The sequence below is a fragment of the Notamacropus eugenii genome, chromosome 3 (genome assembly GCF_028372415.1).
Source record: "Notamacropus eugenii isolate mMacEug1 chromosome 3, mMacEug1.pri_v2, whole genome shotgun sequence".
In the NCBI taxonomy this organism is placed as follows: domain Eukaryota; kingdom Metazoa; phylum Chordata; class Mammalia; order Diprotodontia; family Macropodidae; genus Notamacropus; species Notamacropus eugenii.
The window spans coordinates 185925046-185945880 of record NC_092874.1 but is presented as its reverse complement, the minus strand read 5'-3'; the positions used below and the strand labels follow the sequence as shown (position 1 = coordinate 185945880).

The following is a 20835-nucleotide window of genomic DNA, read 5'->3' as shown; positions in this document are numbered from 1 at the left end:
ATAAATCATAGAGAAAGTACTGGGCTGTATGGGTAAAGGAAGCTTTCTCATCTGGCCCTTTCCCTCCTTCATATCAGGAAAATCACAGATCTAGTTGCAGTCCTCATCCCCACCCTACCCTCAGTGTCCAATACCTCAGAGTACAAGGGCAATGAAAATATCATTGATTTTAAATGCATATTGGGATAGGGATAGAGGACTGATCTATGATTTTATTGGTACAGGAAGATTAAAGGTGAGGGAATTCTCTCTAAATATATGACCATCAGCATCAGAGATGCACAGTGTACAGTCAAAATTTATTTCGTAAATTAAAAATAAAGTACATAAATTTTTTTAAAATGACCATTATTTTTGATGTGGCTCACTGGTAGGGATCATGCTGATTTTGTATTGAACAGCTCTCTTTCTCTGTCTGTTTCAGTAATATAAATAGCATTTATATATTAGTATATATAAGTCATGTAATTTATATGTACTGGAAAGAAATTATATGTACAATTTATATATTAGTATATGTTTATCCATATATCATATATAATAAATAAGTTATAGACGTGCACATATTTTACATGTATATATACATATGTATGTATATATATATATATAGAGAGAGAGAGAGAGAGAGAGACAGATAGACAGACAGACAGACAGAGAGAAAGACATAGAGAGAAAATCGGTTAACGGGAGAAATTTCAGACAAGAGTGTTCAACAGAAGAGACTGAACTAACCCCTCCACTTGTCTAGACTCTTGCTGTTAATCTTATAAGCTTCTACCCATCCCTATTCTTTCATCTGGGAAGATTCCTTTTGAATTAGAAAATGAAAGAAAACAGTCATATACTGAAATATTATTTTATCTCTACTTATCAAAGAAATTTTCAGGCATGGTTTACTTTTAAAATTTAAGAATAGGCATAGTTTCTAAATCTGATATTCATTTTTAAAAGTACACTGACCATTTGGACTTGATCAATATGGAAATTTATTTTGCTTACTTTTGAAAATTTGTTAAAAGGTTTAGTTTTTCTTCTTATTTTTGCAGTGTGGTCAGATGAAGGAATCAAAAAAAATGATGCTTTTCAATTAAAATTGAAATATTAAAGGTATGCACTAAAAAAAATTTCTCTTTTTGAAAAATAAAATTTTTCCCCCCAAAGGAAATTTCGTATTAATTCATTCTAAATAGACAACTTGGTTCCTTTTTTTTTTTGTTCTTCTATTCAAAATGTTAGCGATAACAATAAGAATTCTCCCAGCTAGAATTTCTCAGAACTGCAGCTGCTTTTCTCAGTGCTAGCCTATCTCTTGCAGGAAAACTTAGCAGATGTTGAATTCTGATCACTGAATGACGTTGGTTTCCTGTCTGCTTTATATAATTTAAGGAAGAGATTGAATTTCAACTGTAGTGAAAATTTAATTTTGTTATCACAACTTTCATGTTCTCTTATCTACAATAACAAGGACAATATGTCTTATTTAAAATATACTTGTCAGTTTAACACTATAATCATATAAAATAAAATAATAATCATAATTTGTAGCATTTATATAGTGAATAATCTGTGCCAGGCACTTTGCTAAGTGCTTTAGAAATGTTATTTCATTTCATCCTCACAGCAGCTTTGACAGATAGGTACTCTTAGCCTTATTTTACATCTGAGGAAACTGAGACAAACAGGGGTTAAGTGACTTGTCCAGGGTCACATAGCTAGTGAGTGTCTGAGACTAGATTTGAACTCATGTCTTCTTGACTTTAGACCCAGCATTCTACCCTCTTTGTCACTTAAAAATGCAAAGCTTAGTAAAATTACTAATGAAAATTGAAATATATTCCAAGAATTTATGATTTTGTGTCTATGCTTTCTGTTATGTGAGTGAACACAACGAGAAGTGACAAAAAATAATAAATTATTATCACACAATGGAAAATAGAAACAGATAAATCAAATGAAAAAATTACCTTATTACCCCCAACTCTGTGGTTTCTTCCACTGAATATGTTTTAGCTTCAGTTATCTGCATAATGACCTCTTTTCTTTCAATTAAATTAGACAAATATTGATTGCTTCCTGTTAACCTGTTTCCCACAAACTATACTGCTAACTGTTGCCTGATTTCTGTATGCTGCCTATACCTCCATGCAGTTGTGTCATCTGGTGCTCTGATCTGAAACACATTATTTTTTCCCTCAAATTTATTAATTTATTTGTTTTCAGTTTTCAACAATTACTTCTCTGTTTCAATTTTTCTCCCCCTTCCTCTGCCCTCCCTCCCCAAGACAGCATGTAATCTTGTATGGGTTGTACACATACATTCCTATTATGCACATTTTCACATTAGTTATGTTGCATGAAAGAATTAAAATGAATGGGAGAAACCATGAGAAAAACAAAACAAAGAAAAGCATAATAAAGGTGAAAATCGTCTGCTTCATTCTGTGCTCTGACTCCACAGTTTCTCTGGATGAGGAGAACATTTTGCATTATGAGTCCTTTGGAAATGTTTTGGGTCATTGTACTGCTGAGAAGGGCTAAGTATATCAAAAGCAATTCACACACACTGTGTCTGTTACTGTGTATAATGTTCTCCTAGTTCTGATCATTTCACTCAGCATCAGTTCATACAAGTCTTTCCAGGCCTCTCTGAAGTCTTCCTGTTCATCACTTCTTATAGCACAATAGCATTCCATTGCATTCATATACCACAACTTGTTCAGCCATTCCCCAAATTGATGGGCATAACCCCAATTTCCAGTTCTTGGCCACCACAAAAAGAGCTGCTATAAATATTTTTTGGAGTCCTTTCCCATTTTTACAATCTCTTTGGGATACAGCCCTAGAAGTAGTATTACTGGGTCAAAGGGTATGCACATTTTTATAGCCTTTTGGGCACAGTTCCAAATTGCTCTCCAGAATGGTTGGATCAGTGCCTAGCTCTACCAACAATGAATTAGTGTTCTAAGTCTCCCACATCCTCTCCAGCATTTATCATTTCCCAGTTTTGTCATGTTAGCCAGTCTGATAGGTGTGATGTGGTACCTCAGAGCAGTTTTGATTTTCATCTCTTTAATCAATAATGATTTAGAGCATTTTTTCATATGATTATAGATAGCTTTAATTTCTTCCTCTGAAAACTGCCTGTTCATATCCTTTGGCCATTTATCAATTGGGGAATGACTTGTATTCTTGTAAATTTGACTCAGTTCTCTATATATTTTAGAAATGAGGCCTCTATTACAGACACTAGTTGTCAAAATTCTTTCCCAGTTTTCTGTTTCCCTCCTAATCTTGGTTGCATTGGCTTTGTTTGTGCAAAAAATTTTAATTTGATGTAAACAAAATTATCCATTTTTCATTTCTTAATGTTCTCTATCTCTTGTTTGGTCATAAATCCCTTCATTCTCCATAAATCTGAAAAATAAACTATTTATTGCTCCCCCAGTTTGTTTATAATATGAGCTTTTTTTCCTAGATCATGTACCCATTTGAACTTTATTCTGGTATCTGGTGTCAGGCATTGGTCTATGCTCATTTTCTGTCATGCTGTTTTCCAGTTTTCCCAGCAGTTTTTGTCAAACAGTGAGTTCTTATTCTAGAAGCTGGGGTCCTTGGATTTATCAAACAGTAGACTGCTAGTTATTGACTACTGTATCTTGTGTATCTAACTGATGATTGCTATTTTATAGTACGATATAAGATCTTCTCTTCTATCTTCTCTAGCTTTTCTTTTCATTAATTCCCTTGATATTCTGGACCTTTCATTCTTCCAGATGAATTTTGATATTATTTTTTCTAGCTATATAAAAGTTTTTAGTAGTTTGATTGGTATGGCACTGAATAAACAAATTAATTTTGGTAGAATTGTAATTTTTATCATATTAGGTTGGCCTACCCACAAGCAACTGATGTTTTTTCAGTTATTGAGATCTGACTTTATGTGTGTGAAAAGTGTTTTATAATTGTGTTTCTATGCTCTCTGGGTTTGTTTTGGCATGTCCTTATCCTCACTTATTAAAATTATTCTTTGCCTCTAAGGCTCAGTCTAGGTTCCACCTCCTCCATCAAGGTTTTCCTGTTTGATTCAGCTAAAAGTGCTTTCTCTGTTTAAAAGTTTGCCTAGAGCCCTTTATCTCTCTTTTGATTCTGTCATGGTTTACTTGTAACATACCTGTGTCAGAATTTGGGTGGCACTATGTCATTTTGCATCCTTGGATTGCCAGCGCCAAGCACAGAACCTTGCATGTAGTTGATATTTGATCATTTTGTTTTAAATTTGAATTTGCATATTATATTGGCATACATAGGGACTGTGACTGAAATGTACTATGATACTAATACAGTAACAGACATAACTTTAATTGATCCTAGGTGGAGTTTTACGTAGCATTTCTTGCGACATGGGAGATGCTACTTGAGCATTTTTGATGAGCTTTGATTTTTCAGTACAAAAATGCCATTAAAGACCCTGATGGTTATATGTAATGTATACAATTCAACAAGACAGCCAATCAATGAATAACTCCTATTTAGGAATGAAATAGGAATTCCCTCTAATAATGCCAATGTCAAAGTTAATTTGCAGTTAGCTTTTTATGTTGACTTTCAGATTGTAGTGCACCTGCATTATATATGGTACATTTAAAGTTAATATGGAATATATAATAGATCTTTATTATCAAAATTTATTGAATGAAAAAGTGTATTTTTAAGTGTCTATTTAGGATCATAGAATTTTTTTGCAGTTTTTTTCCAAGTATTTGAAACTGCAAATGGAGACAGTGGTAAAAGTCTGTTTCTGGCAAGAAAATTCTACAAAGGTCTCCTTTTTGAAAGTGAATGCTCTATATATGTACATCTTTGTTTGTAAAGTGAAACAACATGAAAGACATCTACTTCAGTTACTGATATCATCTGAATTGCTGATTCCCTGTACTATTTGATGTGAAAAGGAGATGTGAGAATTCTGAATATGCTGGATGATTTGACATAATTTTCAGCAGCCAGCCAATATATCTTCTGTTTCTTTCATGTTTCCCCTCATTTTCCCATCCCCTCTCTTCAAGTACTCCAGTACTGCTAGTCAGTGCTCTGCGCACAGAAGTTATCAATACACTATTTATCTATCTTTGGCAATTGCTGGTATTTATTTGAAGTGCTTTACATACATTAGATACGTTATTTTAATCTGACAGCAATTCTGTGAGATAGATAGCAAAGGTATCATTGTCCTCATTTTACACATGAGGAAACCGATCTCTTAATGATCAATTCCAAAGGGCTGAAAAAACCCCAAACCCAACACTGATGAAATTTCACTTGTCCTCCTATGAACTGGTCCTCCATAACACTTCCCCACCAACTCTGCTCATTTTGCTGCCTATTCACTAACCAGGATACCTTGGTGGTGCCATATATATAGAGCCTTGGGCCTGGAGCCAGGAAGACTCATATTCTTGACTTCAAACCTGGCTTCAGACACTTACTAGCTGTGTGACTCTGGACAAATCACTTCAGCTATTTCCCACAGCTTCTCATCTATAAAATGAACTTGAGAAGGAAATGGCAAACCATTCTAGTATCTTTGCCAAAAAAAGCTCAAATGGGGTGCTGAAGAGTCAGATATGACTGAATAAAAACAAAGCAATTCACCAGCTCTCATTTTTCTCTCTTCCATACTTTTGTCTTGGACTCTACCTCCAGGGAACTCAGCTCTGATAGGTGAGCTTTAAAATGATCTCTTTGGGAAGCAGGACTCCATGCCATTTCCTGGAGATCTCCATACCATGTTGTCCACATATTGGATATCAGTTTGCCACCCTTCTTGCACCAACCCATTTTTCAGTTTTCTGTTATGTGTTCTCTTCCTTTGGGACAGCTAAGCAGCCCAGTGGATGGAGCTCTGGGCTTGGAGTCAGGAAACCCTGATTTCAAATATGACCTCAGACACTTACTCACCATGTGACAATGTACAAGCCATTTAACCTCTGAGTTCCTCAGTATTCTCATCTGTAAAATGGGAATAGTAATGGCTCCTACATCCACATAGTTGTTGTGAAAATCAAATGAGGAAGGCAGAGCCAAGATATTGGAGTAAAGGTGGGGATTCTCCTAAGCTCTCCCTGAACTCCTCCAAATACCTTTAAACAATGACTAAAAAAACTCTAAAGTGGCAGAATCCACAAAAAGATGGAGTGAAACAATTTTCTAGTCCAAGATAACTTAGAAGGTCATTAGTAAAGTCTATTGCACCTCTAAAGCAGGAGCAGGCCTCAGGGTGACTGAATCACTGGCAGCAGTGGTGATTTCCAGACATTTCAGCCCATAGATGCCAAAAACAACTTAGAAGATCAGCAGGAAAGTCCAGAACAGGCTGTGCAAGCACAAACCAGGCCTCAACAAATAAAGAGCAGGCATTGGGAGCCACTGATTTAGTAGCAGCAGTGGCTGCTTTCAGAAATCTCAGCTTACAAGTAGTAAGGGGTCCAAACAACTGGTCAAAAGGAGATTACAGGAGTCTTTTTGCTGGAACTGGGGGCAGGACTCTGTTACTTTGCCCACACTCAGATATGGGTGGCAGTCCTAGGGTGAGGAGGACCACTAGCATAGCAGAGCTTATGGGGAACTTTCTCATATCCCAAGGAAAAAAAGAGTGCTTGTGGTCACTCATAGACCAGAGCACAGGCCAAGAGAGTAGTAAATACCTCTCCTAGATCACACCTCCTTGGAATAATTGAAAACTTAACAGTTCCCTAGAATGTTCTCAGCAAACAGCTACATGAAACCCTGGAAGGTTGGGACAATGTACCCTCCACCCTGAAAGCTGAGTCTACTTTAACAAAGAGTTAAAAGTCAAGTAATAGGCTGGGAAAATGAGCAAACAACAGAAAAAAATTCTGACCATGGAAAGTTACTATGGTGACAAGGAAGATCAAACTACACACAGAAAAAGATAGCAAAGTCAAATTTCTTCGTCCAAAGCTTCCAAGAAAAGTATGAATTAGTTTTGAGCCATGGAAGAGCTCAAAAAGGATTCAAAAAATCAAGTAAGGGAAGCAGAGGAAAAATCGGGAAGAGAAATGTGAGTGATGCAAGAAAATCATGAAAAAAGAGTCAACAGCTTGGTAAAGGAGACACAAAAATTACTGACTAAAATAACGCCTTTAAAGACAGAGTAGACTAAATGGTAAAAGAGGTTAAAAAAGCCAATGAGGAGAAGAATACCTTAAAAAACAGAATTGGCCAAAAAGAAAAAGAGGCTCAAAAATTCACTGGAGAAAAAAAGCTCTTTAAAAAGTAGAGTTGGCAAAATGGAAAAGGAGGTCCAAAAGCTCACTGAAGAAAATGATTCCTTAAAAATTATAATTTAGGGGGTGGAACCAAGATGGTAGAGTAAAAGCAGGGACTTGCTAGAGCTTTCCCCCCAAACCCAGATAAATACCTATAAAAATAACTCTGCACAAATTCTAGAGCTGCAAAATCCAGAGATGACAGGGTGAAACAAATCTCTAGGACAAGACAGCCTGTAAGGTTGACAGAAAGAGTCTATTGCACTGGGCTAGGAGTAGAGTGAAGTTCAGCATGGTCCACACTGGTACATAAGGGACCTGAGCAGGCCTTGGGGGGCTGAGTTTCTGGCACCTGTGGTAGTTTCCAGACTTCACAACCCCAAAACCATGAAAGGTCAGTGGAAAAAACCTGATGGATCTGTGTGAGAGAATAAAGTGTTTCTGCCTCATCCCCAGAATGGTGGAGGGGGTGGAGGAGTCTGTAGCAGCCACAGTAGCACTAGCAGCAAGGGCAATGGCAGACTGCGCAGAGATTGAGTGACTGAGAGTGCACCACTCCACCCCCACTGGAGGCAGAGAACTACCTTGACAAAGAGCTAAGAATCAGACTATAGAATCTTGCTTTGGTGACAAGGAAGACCAAAATATACAAATAGAAGAATTCAACAAAGTCAAAACTTCAAAGACAAATATGAATTGGTCTCAGGCCATGGAAGAGCTCAAAAGGGATTTTGAAAATCAGGTAAGAGATGTAGAGGAAAAATTGGGAAGAGAAATGAGAGTGGTGAAAGAAAATCATGAAAACCAAGTCAACTACTTGCTAAAGGGGACCCAAAAATGCTGAAGAAATTAACACCTTAAAAATAGACTAGCCCAAAGGGCAAAAGAAATCCAAAAAGCCAATGAGGAGAAGAACGCCTTAAAAAGCAGAATTGACCAAATGGAAAAGGAAGTCCAAAGGCTCACTGAAGAAAAAAATTCCATAAAGATTAGAATGGAGCAGACAGAAGCTAATGACTTTATGAAAAATCAAAAAATTATAAAATAAAACCAAAAGAATGAAAAAATAGCAGGCAGGTCAAGAAGAAAATATTGCAAGTGGTCAGATAGAAACAATTAAATTTTGGTGGAGCCATAGTCAGGACAACACCAAGATGTACCAACTTCTACATTAAAGGATCAGATGGCTTAGAATATGATATTCTTGAGGGCAAAGGAGCTAGGATTACAACCAAGAATCACCTACCCAGCAAAACTAAGTATAATCCTTCAGGGGCAAAAATGGATATTCAATGAAATAGAAGACTTTCAAGCATTCTTGGTGAAAAGACCAGAGCTGAATAGAAAATCTGACTTTCAAATATGAGACTCAAGGGAAGCATGAAAAGGTAAACAGGCAAGAAAAATCATAAGGGACTTACTAAAGCTGAACTGTTTACATTCCTACATGGAAAGAGACCTTTTTCAGTATTAGGATAATTGGAGGGAATATGTGTGTGTGTGTATGTGTGTGTGTGTGTGTGTGTGTGTGTGTGTGTGTGTGTGTGACACACATGTAGACAGAAGGCACATAGTGAGTTGAAAAGGAAGGGATGATATCTAAGAAATAAATAATCTGAAATAATATCTAAAAAATAATCTAAAACACAAAATTAAGGGGTGACAGAGGAATGTATTGGAAGGAGAAAGGGAGAGGTAGAATGAGATAAATTATCTCACATAAAAGAGGGAAGAAAAAGGTTTTACAGTGGGGGGAAAGAGGAGGGAAGGGAGAGGGAATGTGTGCACCTTACTCTCATAAGGTTTGGCTTAAGGAGGGAATAGCATACACAATTAATTGGTTATGGAAATCTATCTTACCCTACTGGAAAGTAGGGGAAAGAGAATAAGAGAGTGGGGGTGGGGTGGGGTTGATAGAAGGGAGCTGCTAATTTGAGGTGGGAGTAGTCAGAATCAAAACACTTTTAAGGTGAAAGAAGAGAGATAAAAGAATAAAGGGGGGGGAATTAGGATTGAGGGAAATAGCAATAGTAACTTAGTAAATGACAAATAAATAGTAAATTAGCAATGCCAAGTGTGCAAATCTCATTGGGGTGGATACCTATTCATAGTATTTCTTCATCAAAGGATATTCATAGTTTTATAACCCTTTGGGCATAGTTCCACATTGTTCCAGGAATGTTTGGATTAATTTATAACTCTACTAACAGTGCATTAGTGTTCTAACTTTTCCACGTCCCCTCCAACATTTATCATTTTCCTTTTTAATCATGTTAGCCAATCTGATAGCTGTGAGATGGTATCAGAGTTGTTTTAATTTATATTTCTCTAATCAGTAGCTATTTAGATAATTTTATATGATTATTGATATCTTTGATTTCTTCTTTTGAAACTGCCTGTTCACATCCTTTCACAATTTATCAATGGAGGAATGGCTCTTATTTTTATGAGTTTGACTCAGTTCCCTATATTTTTGAGAAATGAGGCCTTAATCAAAGAAATGATATAAAAATTTTCCCCCAGTTTCCTATTTTCTTTCTAAGTTTGGCTTCATTAATTTTGTTTGTATAAAAACTTTTAAATTTCATTTAATCAAAATTATCCGTTTTACTTTCTGCAATCTTCTCTATCTCTTGTTTGGTCATAAATGCTTCCCTTATGCATAGATCTGACAGGTACATTTTTCCATGAATCTCTAACTTATTTATTATGTGATCATTAATATCTAACTCATTTATTCATTTTGGCCTTAGCTTGGCACACAGTGTGAGATATTGATCTAAATCTAGTTGCTTACAAACTGCTTTCCAGTTTCCCAGTAATTTTTGTCAAATGGTGAGTTCTTGTTCCAAAAGTTTTGTGATCTTTGGGTTTATCAAACACTAGATTACTATGGTGTTTTACTATTGTGTATTGTATACCTGATGTATTCCATTAATCCACTGCTCTATTTCTTAGTGCCAGATTGCTTTACATTTCATCACTTTGTAGTTTAGCTTGAAATCAGGTTCTCCTGGGCTGTTTCTTCACAATTTTGATTCCCTTGATATTCTTGACCTTTTGTTTTTCCAGATGAATTTTGTCATTATTTTCTCTAACTCTAAAAATAATTCTTTGAGATTTTACTTGTAGCTCTTTTGACTTCATTGTCTTTTTCTGAGTTTGTGTCTTCATCTCTGTCACCACAGTAGCTTATGTCAGACATTTTTTTTTTTTGCTTTTTGCTCATTTTCCCACCCTATTTCTTGATTTTGAACATTATATGAAAATTAGGCTCTGTTCTTGGCCTGGGAAAAGAGGAGGTAGTGTGGAGGGAATTGTCTCAAACGTCAAATCTTTTATGCTACTATTTTCTGAGCTAGTTGTTTCTGTTCTGGTCAGAAAAACTGAGGATCTTTCCCCTCTCTGATTCTTTTGTGAAGACAAGGTAGGCCATGTTCTGCCTCAGTTCTTACCTAGCCTTAAATCACTGAATGAGTGTTACCTCAGACAAACTGAAATCTGAGAAAGACCTTATATTAAAAAGGGATGGTCCCCACAGCATACAGGACAGTTGCCACTTGTTCTCACCCGTGTCTTGCCACTGGACTCTCATGACTCTGAAGAAGAGAATGAGTCTGATGCTTTTGCACAGCCCTGTCTCACTAATCCAATTCACTTGCAAATTAATACATTACCTTCCTGAGGTCATTGGTCCTCTTTGAGAACAAAGGATGGACAATAATCTGCGAGTAGTAGTAGTTGCCCCCCTCCACTGGCAACCTAACTGACCAGTTCCAGTTGGGCAATGCTGATATTTCCTTCCTCCTCTTCCTCCTCTTCCTCTATCAAGGTGGGGAGTCACACCTTTACGTTTGCGAGCTCTGTCCAAAGGAATATAAAATTTTATTACTTATACTTTGCAAGATATCTTGGGGTTTGGAGGATAGATTTTTTCTAAATACCTAAAAAAAACAAAATTTACTTTGAATGGAATGTACTAGGAGTAAGAGAAAGGGAGAGATAGAATGTAGCAAATGATCTCACATACAAGAGGGAAGAAAGAGCTTCTACAATGGAGGGGAAGAGGAGGTAGATGAAAGTGAATAATTGAGCCTTACTCTCATGGGATTTGACTTAAAGGAGGGAATAATACATACTCATTTGGATATGCAAATCTATTTTACCCTGCAGGAAGGCAAGGAGGAAGGGAATAGGAGAGGGAAGATAACAGAAGGGAGAGCAAATTGGGGAAAGGGATAATCAGAAGCAAACACTGTTGTGGGAGGACAGGTCAAAGGAGAGAATGGAATAAATGAAGGGCAGGATAGGATAGAGGGAAATGTGGTTAGTCTTTTACAACATAAATATTATGCAAGTGCTTTGCATTGTTACACATGTATAAACTGTTTGTTTTCTCAGTGAGGGTGGGTGGGGAGGGAGAGAAAGAATATGAAACTCAAAGCTTTAAGAATGAATGTTAAAAATTGTTTTAGCATGCAACTTTTTGTTGTTTTATCAGGCAATGGAGTATAGAAATCTATTTTGCTCTACAGGATAATAGAGGGGAAGGGGGATGGAAGAAGGATGGGTAATAGAAGGGAGGACAGATTGGATGAAGGGGTGGATGGGGTGCCTGCTGTCCTGGGGTGGGGGGTTGGAGAGAGATGGAGAGAAAATTTTGAATTCAAATTCTTGTGGAAGTGAATGTAAAGAACTGAAAAATTAATAAATTGTATATTAAAAAAACTAGGACAATTTGCTTTTTTGTCTCATGTAGTTTTCATTTGTGATTTCTTGAAATATAACTCTGCTAAATCAGACTTGATGAAGTTGCTTGGGATTCCAGTGGAGCTACTTTATTATGCCTTTAAACCCAAATCACCCTGGCTCTCCCTGACTGACCAATAATAGGTCCCAGCCCAGGCCCCACTTCTCATGGTTTAGGTTTTGATGGCTTAGAGTGAATGTAAATCTTTTCTGTTTTGACCAGAAACTCTTAGGCTCTTCCCCTCCCAGATGAATTCTGAGACCTGGGAAAGACCTTGCTCAAAAAGGCCTGGTCTCCCACTGTATCTGGGGCCATCTGCAGTTGTCCTGATCTATGTCTTATCACTGGATTCTGATAACCCTGGAGGACAGAGTGAGGCTGATGACTTTGCACAGCTCAGTATCACGTAAATCCAATTCACTTGGGAGTCAAGACATCAGTCTCCTAATGTTATTGGTCATCTTTGAAAACAAAAGACTAACAACAGTAACAACTCATAACTCATTCTGGGGTTTGGAAGCTTTGGTGCTTCCAAGATGGTGTGATTTGAACAGAGGTGTTCATTGCTCTCCTGGTTTGCACTCTGCTATAGGGAGGGTCAAGAAAGGGCTCCTGATGCCTTGGGATTACAATCAATACTGCTTCTCAGGGTCCCTGCCCCTTGGAATCAGAAATGATGCATCTCCTCTGGGCCCCCCATTCCCTTGGGGTCACAAAACAATACTGTTCCTCAGGGTCCCTGAATCCTTATAACCAATAGTGACATTGCTGCCCAGGTCTTACACTCTCTCATGACCAAAAGTGTTCCTTTTTGCACTGGAACTGTGACCCAGAAATGGGTATAGACAATAGATTTCCCAAAGCGTTGAGTTGTGCATCCAGTACTAGCACAGTGGTCCCCTGCAATCACTTTCTGACCCACTGCCAAGTCCCCTTAGCATCTCTAGCTTGAGAGCTCCTGAAGCTGCTCCTGATTCTGTTTTTATCCCCCTAGTCCCATCAGTGGTGCTGTGTCCACAAAAGCTCTGGGCCAGCCTCTATTCTCATGTCACAGATCTCTTCTTGGCTGAAAGAACATATCTACCTGACTCTGTTGGCTCTGCCACTCCAAAATTCAATTTTAGGCGTTAAAGGTATTTGGAGGGGAATGTTGGGAGAAATTGACTGATGCTTTCTCTACTCTCCCATCTTGATTCCAACCTTAGAACAGTACTAGTTAAATTTTTGAGAGCTATTTGCTCATATACTTACCATTTATGCATTTGGTCTTACATATTTATGTTAATTCACTATATATATCTTGGATATCAGGCCATTAGTACAGATATTTGATGTAAATTTTTTCTTAGTTTCCCTCTTTATCCTAACTCTTGATTCTGTTACTAATTCTCTCTCTCTCTCTCTCTCTCTCTCTCTCTCTCTCTCTCTCTCTCTCTCTCTCTCTCTCTCTCTCCTAAATCAACTATCTTGTCATATTACAATAAGGACAATTTTTCTTCCTCTTTAAAAATGTCCATGACTTTAATTTCATGTTCTTCTCATGTTATTATTGCTACTATTGCTGGAATCATGCCAACTAAAATGGGTTTCCTTGTGTGTATTGATACAGTTTTTTGATCTTGGGCTTTTTTTTAATGATTGAGAGGCATTAGAAAATCAGATTCGAGATTTCATTGATACAGGAAACTTCAGTTAACGAAATTCTCTTTATTGAGCTTCTTTATACCCTCATTTGTAACTTATAGTCTTACAAAATTGCCTCAGGGTACTGAGAAGTTAAAGACTTGCCAAGGTTAACTCAACTCTGTATGTTCTAGAGACAGGAGTTGAAGACAGATCTTAACTCTGAGGCTGTCTCTTTATTCACTGTATCAGGCTTCTTCTCTTTTAATGGGATTGTGGTCATTATTTTTCTAAAGTTGAAACCTTGCATTCTTGGTAAAAATTCTACTTGATCATAGTGAATAAATTTTGCTATTTTGTTTATTATTATAATAAATTTGTTATTCATTTATTAAAGTTTAAATCAATATTCATTAGTGACATTTGTATCTAGTTCCCATTGATTGATCCCTTCCTCCCTGTCTTCTGTCTTAGAACTTTATTTGTCTCATAAAAAGAATTTAAAAGCGTTCTTAAGGTTTGTCTTTAATAATATCGGATGTAAAACTATTTTTCAAATACTCTTTATAAATGCTAATATATTTGACTAACTTCTTGTCAGATCTGATTAATCAATAGTTTTACTTTGTAGTGTGACTGAGAGAGGTCTCACTAGGAATGGGAATGTTGCTTTGCCAACTTTTTGTTCTTTGCTTATGTTTGATTATTAATATGATCTTCAACCTGTCATTTCTTTAGAGTAATATTTTAATGGTACTTGCCTGATGGCATTTTAGCTGTTTGATTAACTTCTCAGTCTCTTCTGCTTGATCCTCTCTATTATATGCCTATTAAGTATAGGTTCCCCAGCTTGATCTCTGTCTTCGGCCCTCTTTTTCTCTATATTCTCTTATTTGATGATATGATCAGCTCTCACAGGTGCAATTCTCATCTCCATGCAGAAACTTCCCAGATGTGTTTACCTAGCCTTTGTTTCTCCTCTGAGAGCCACTTCCTAATCACCAACTACCTGTTGGATATTTACATTTGGAGATAAATAGTTGGTAAAACTATATGTAAGAAAATGAAGTTCATGTTTCTTTGGATGATAATGACTAAGTTTCTAAATGATGACCAGATTTAGATTTTCTGTAAATATTACCTGTTGTCTTTTACATAGCTATTCTATCTCTGAAAAATAAAACTGATACTATCTGCCAGGGCAGCAGTACCTGTTTGTTTGTTTTTTTCTTTTTTTTTTAATGATTCTGTATTATCTTAGAAGCACAACTCAGGAGCAACAATTTTTTTCCAGTTAGAGTCCCTTGTTATTGACTTTTATTATTGATGGCCCTATGAGTTCAGTATTCAAATGGATTCAAGTAAGCTTGTCAAGATGAATATTCCCTCCTATGGGAAGATAATAGAAAATTTGTGCCCTCTATACTATGTAATCTTGTCTACTTCCTCTATAAGTTAACCATAGAACATCTACCTAATGTCCAGTGGCCATCTTTGAGTTCCTATGATGTGGTGACAATATCAGTGGAGCATATGGCCTCTTCATCAATAACTCCTCACTCTCTCCATGTACTCAGCCCATTTTCTCTTTTGATCATGAGTTTATAAGATAATATCCTTTACTTTTTATCTTGACTGTTTTTGAAGTTATTTTCAAGTTAACTCTCTTAAAAATGGTCAAAGAACAAAACTTTAGAAACATCAGCCTCACAAAAACACCAGTATTAAGGTCAATTAAGTCATTCAGTTGAAAAATCAGTTCATTAGCAAGAAAAGAAATAGGCACAATTATTTAAACATGAAAGTAAGTTGCATGATTTGGTTATTGTTTGTGTTTGTATCTAAGCATTCAGATGGAAAAGGAAAAGTCCATCATTCCGTTGCCTACCATCACCACAAATATCCAGTTACAGAAAAATTTTAATTAGTTATAACTTTAGGAGAATTGAGAAGTGGTTATTAATAAAAATTTCTGATTTATTAATTTAAAAAGATTAGCATAACCTGAAAATTTTTTTGCTTTAGACTTTATTGATTTACTTAAATTATTATTTTCAACTCACCATAAAAACAAATGGCTTCTTTCCAAGGTTACCACTAATCTCTTAACAACAAAATTCAATGGAAGTTTCTCAATATTTATCCTTTTTGATTCCTCTGCAGCTTTTGACAAATATATATAAATACATATGTATATATTTCTCCTTGGGTTTTTATGGCATGTCAGATTCTCTTCCTATCCTTTAAGCATTCCTCAGTCACCTTGGCTAGATCAGCCATGTTCCACCCCATATACTTGAAGTCTTCTCCAGGGCTCTTTTCTAAGACCTTTTCTTTTTATATAGCCTTTTCATTACCTTACAAACTTCCATGATTTCAATTACTTTAATTTTTTATCTCCATTTGCATACTATTTCCATTTCCATTTCTAGATTTACTTATCCACGCCTTATCTCTTTCCTGGATGTCTAACCCATTAATACCTCAAACTCAGCAGATCCAAAATGGAACTTGGCCTCATTTCAGGATCTCATCGTTTCTCCTGGAATATTTCAATAGTTTTCTTTAACATTCTCTCTCCTGTCAAATCCGTTTTACACACAGCTACCAAATTGATACTTCTAAAGTACATGTCAAGCAATATCATGCTTCTGTTCAAGAAATTTCATTTGGTCTTTATAGCATATAGTATAAAATATCAACTCCACTTTCTGAAAACCTTCACACTCTGAATCCAACTTATTTACCCGGACTGATTTAATATTTCTCTTTTTCATGTACTGCATCTTCTCGCCATTCTAGTCTACTTGGTATTGTACAAAGACAAAACTCTTTCTTCAGCCTCTGTCCTTCATGACCGAAATGTCCTCTTTCCATACACCTCTTGGAATCCTTAGCTCTGGAACTTTCCTCATTCATCTCTTCTAATTAACTCTCTATTTACTTTACATTTACAAATCTGTGTATGTGTTGTTTTCTCCCCAGAATAATTTAATCTCCTTGAGGACAGGGATTATTTATTTTATCTGGGCATAATGTCCAGCACACAGAAGTTACTTAATAAAGATTTGTTGGATATAATTATTTAAATATTAGTGATTATATGAAGATGTAGGAAAACCTGTATTTATATAACACTGTAGTTTTAAAAGCACTTTTTAACAAGCATATGAAATAGATAATGCAAATGTCTTCATTTTATAGATTCAAAAGGTTTAAGTGAATTGTTAAAGTAACAGTATATAAACCCAATTGTGCTGTCAATATATAAATGCAATTGTACTGCATAGCACTACTGTGCTACATAGAAATATAAAATTGATTAAATTTTCACTTTTCACTTAGACTTTATGCAGCCACAGCTTCATGACAGTAAGTTTTTATGTAGTTTCTTTGTATATATTTTTAGATGTGTATGTGTGTGTGTGTGTGTGTATGTGTGTGTGTGTGTATTCCTATTTAGAGCAGTGAAGGGATTGAAATGAGTGCAGCAATGTAAGTTTCTTTGAAGTAGGAATTTTGACCATTTTGGAGAAAATAATTCTTCAGTCTTGAAAAGTGACCATCAAATTTTGAAAATATGGCTCTGAAAATTAAAAGATGAAAAATATCTTACAAGTTAATTGTGTTAATCATCTTTTAAACAATGTTAATTAGTGATACCATGTGTTATCAATTCTGCATTTCTGAAGAATTAATATGATAAAGGAACCCAAAAGCAATGGAAAAATGCATGATAAATCAATACAAGTAGGTTAAAGACTATTTCTGATGATTATTTATACAGAAAAGTGGCATGAGATAAAATCACAATAATAATTGCTCACCTTGTATAAGCCTCCACGACTTCTTCCAGTCTTGTGGACCAGTGTTGTAATGAAAGCGATGGTTTACTGACAGACAGTCCAAGAGCTGCTTTGGTACTCATGAAATGTAAAAAGACTTATAGAAGGATCTGCAATACATTGGTTACATCCTCTTTGTAAAATTAATGAGAAAATATGAACAAAAATCACACAACATGAAAAGATATGGATCAAAGGCAATATATATTACTGGCAAAATATTGATAAGATAATAAATTCACAGAAATATTGAAGCACTCTAACAAGAACAACAAACATTTTATCTGATTATTTATCACTGGCACATTAAGAACATAAGATGTCTTATTATACCTATCGTAATTGTTGGAGAATAATTCAGGTTTTTTTTCCCAGTGGTCATTGCGGACATCCTATTACACTTCATGTTTATATTCTCAAGACAATGGTGTTTACACAGAGTAGTGAATGACTGTTTTATCAGGTCAACCTGACATATCCCCATTACAAAGCAGCATACTACAAAAAAAATACACTGTCAGAAAATTTAAAGGAAAAACGATCACTTGGCAGCAGCATTAGAAAACCAAAGAAAACATAATGAATCACTCTTTTTACAATCCAGTAATGTTCTGGGTGTCAGACTAATTAGAGTAAAATTAATACTTTTGGGAATTGTTTACCCTCTCTCCTATATTCCTTAACCAATGAGATCTAATGCCCTTATTATTATAAACAATAAAAATTCAGAATTAATTTTTAAGGGGGCATACATTTCACTACAGTATTTGAAGATTTTGATAAATAACAAGCATTTAACTCTAGAATCCTCTAGAGATGTGAAAGATCTTTTTAGTTAGTAGTGTAGAATATTTCATGTTATATTTTAAAAACATTTTGAAGCAATATTAAACATTTTAAAAACAGTAATATGTTCATCTACAAACAATCTGATTAGAATTAAAGGATGGCACTCATTTTCATAATGAATGAATTAAAAGTATAAACCTCTGGTCCACATGTTTATGTACAGAATCCTGCATCTTCTTTCCCTTACACCCTTCCTTGAGTTAGAAATGGTGCTAATGTAAGGGTAGAGAGTGAATTCAATGGATAATCCTTCAAGAGGTTTTGTTTTAGAAAATTAGAGTCTAGAGGACATAAGATTGAAGGAATAAAAGGACAAAGGTCAAAAGGAAGTAGGTTAAGCTAGGAAACAGGTAAAATTTCTAACACTTCTCCCCCTCTTGATTGGAATTACAATCATATTTTTATGATTGACTTTGTGTATTGCCCAGCATGGACATGATGGATACAGTTTCTTTGAAATGAGGATGTGATTGATTCAGGTTCAGTAATCAGGGAATTGCACAGGAAAAACATATCTATCATAACATAAATGCAAACTAAGGTAAGAATCACACGGGATAAAAGCTAATTGATAAGCAAGAGTATGATTTCCAGAGTAACAACAGTTATTACTGTTACGATTTCTTACAGTCAGTCAATTATTATGTATAGGGCACTGTGCTAAATGTAGTTTTCTGGTATGAAACGGCTAAAACCAAATGGAATGTTTTATTTTTATATTAAGGCTGTGTCTGTATGTAAGAGTGAACTTTGAGTCAATGTAACAAGTGAAAAAATTCAATTAATCATCAAGCTAATTGGAAATAATTAATATCCTGCAGGAAAGCAGATGGACAAAGTCTCTAATTTTTACATACATATTTTAACATATTGCAGATATGGCCAGAAATGGAAAATATTATAAATTTTATTTTTCTTTTTTTGGTTAGGTGACTGTTAACAACTTCCTCTCTTTCATACTTCACTGAATCCTTGACTTTGTTGATACAAATACTTTTTCTAGCAATGAAATTCTTTACTTGCAAGAAGTCCACAAATTCTGTGCAAATCTGTTACAAAACCCATATGTGGAAGGTCTCTCTTTGGACTTTTTAATAGCTCTTGGTTTTTAGTATAGTACCTTGGATGTCCGCTGTTATCCCTCATTCCTACTAGATGATTGATCTATGTTACATCTTAGTCCACAGCTTTGACATGAATTAGTGTTGGTATCAGTTAATCATTTAGTCAACAAGAATTTCTGAAGCATGTGCCGTGCATTGTGTGAGTCATTGGACAAGAAAAATACAATAAATGAAACTATCGCTACTCACAAGAAACTTAAATTTTAAAGAGGGATTTAACAAGGGTGTACATAACTATATACAGATTCAATATAATAGAGAAATACAAGGAAGTCTGAAAGGGAGAGTACTAGTAACAAAGTGAATCAGGAAAATCTTCGCTTAGAAGGCAGTGTATGAACTCCACCTTGAAGACAGAAAAGGATTCTGTGAGGCAAAGGTAAGGAAAGAAGGAATTTCCGGCGCAGCCAATAGAAAGTCTTGGAGATTAGAAATGGATGATGAACATAGAGAAGGCAAGTTTGATTGGATAATGGAGAGCTAGAGGATGAGTAATGTGCATGAGGTTAGAAAGATAAATTAGAGTGAGATTGTATAGGGCTTTAGAAGCTAAACAGAATGTATATCTGATTCTAGAGCTGGTAGAAAGTCACTGTAGTTTATTGTGTAAGAGAGTTTTATGCTTAAGGAAAATCACTTTTGCTTACATACTTAGAAACACCATACGTTTTCCCATTGCTCTTTGGGTAACCTACAGTTTTGCAAAACAACAAACTGAAATAGGCTGAAATAGCTATTTGGTGGAAATTTAAATCCTGTTGATATTGTATATGCCAGACAGAGGTCTCTCTTATGTCAACAATTCAACCAGTGCCTATTTTATCTTGTTTACAATTGAAGTTTTCTCCTGAGCCCTAGGGATTGAATATAAGACTGTCAGAAGATATTTATATATTTCCAAGAGACATAATTAATTGTGATCAGGCCTGTAGATATACACACAAATCAGTTAAAAACAAGAAAAAATACATCAGTTGCTCTTTCTATAAATTTATCTTGCTGTACTTGATTTTGTATCAGATGAGAATCCAATAAGAAGCAAATGACTTTTGACTGAGCAGTTTCCACTTACAAGAAATGTGCTGAGATTTCCCACTGAATAATTTAATTCACTTCTCCATGCATAAATTAAATATAAAGATGGCATTTAAAAGTATTGCATTTGGGGATCCTGTGGCTTTATATGCTGGGGAGCGTGAAAGGTGAGATTTTGAGGAATATTTTAAACTGTTATCATTGCTTAATATCTGGCTAAACCACCTTGGTTCTTGGAGAAATGCTGGAGGTTCTTTTATCTCAGGTGATATGTTAAATCATGCACAGTAGGAATGAGTAGAAATGTTTCCTCAATCAGT

At 35.6% G+C, this 20835-nt stretch overlaps 2 long non-coding RNA genes across 3 annotated transcripts in view; one reads left to right on the top strand and one right to left on the bottom strand.

Moving 5' to 3' along the window:
* LOC140533620 (uncharacterized) overlaps window positions 1-17692 on the bottom strand; it is a 55294-nt gene extending 37602 nt beyond the window's left edge. Inside the window, exons 1-2 of the long non-coding RNA XR_011977009.1 lie at window positions 17490-17692; window positions 10967-11152 (exon numbers count right to left, since the gene is read on the bottom strand). This is a non-coding gene — a long non-coding RNA (uncharacterized lncRNA). The remainder of the gene's footprint in view (window positions 1-10966; window positions 11153-17489) is intronic.
* The window catches only part of LOC140533619 (uncharacterized), a 144547-nt gene that overhangs the window by 22094 nt on the left and 101618 nt on the right, over window positions 1-20835 (top strand). The window lies entirely within an intron of this gene.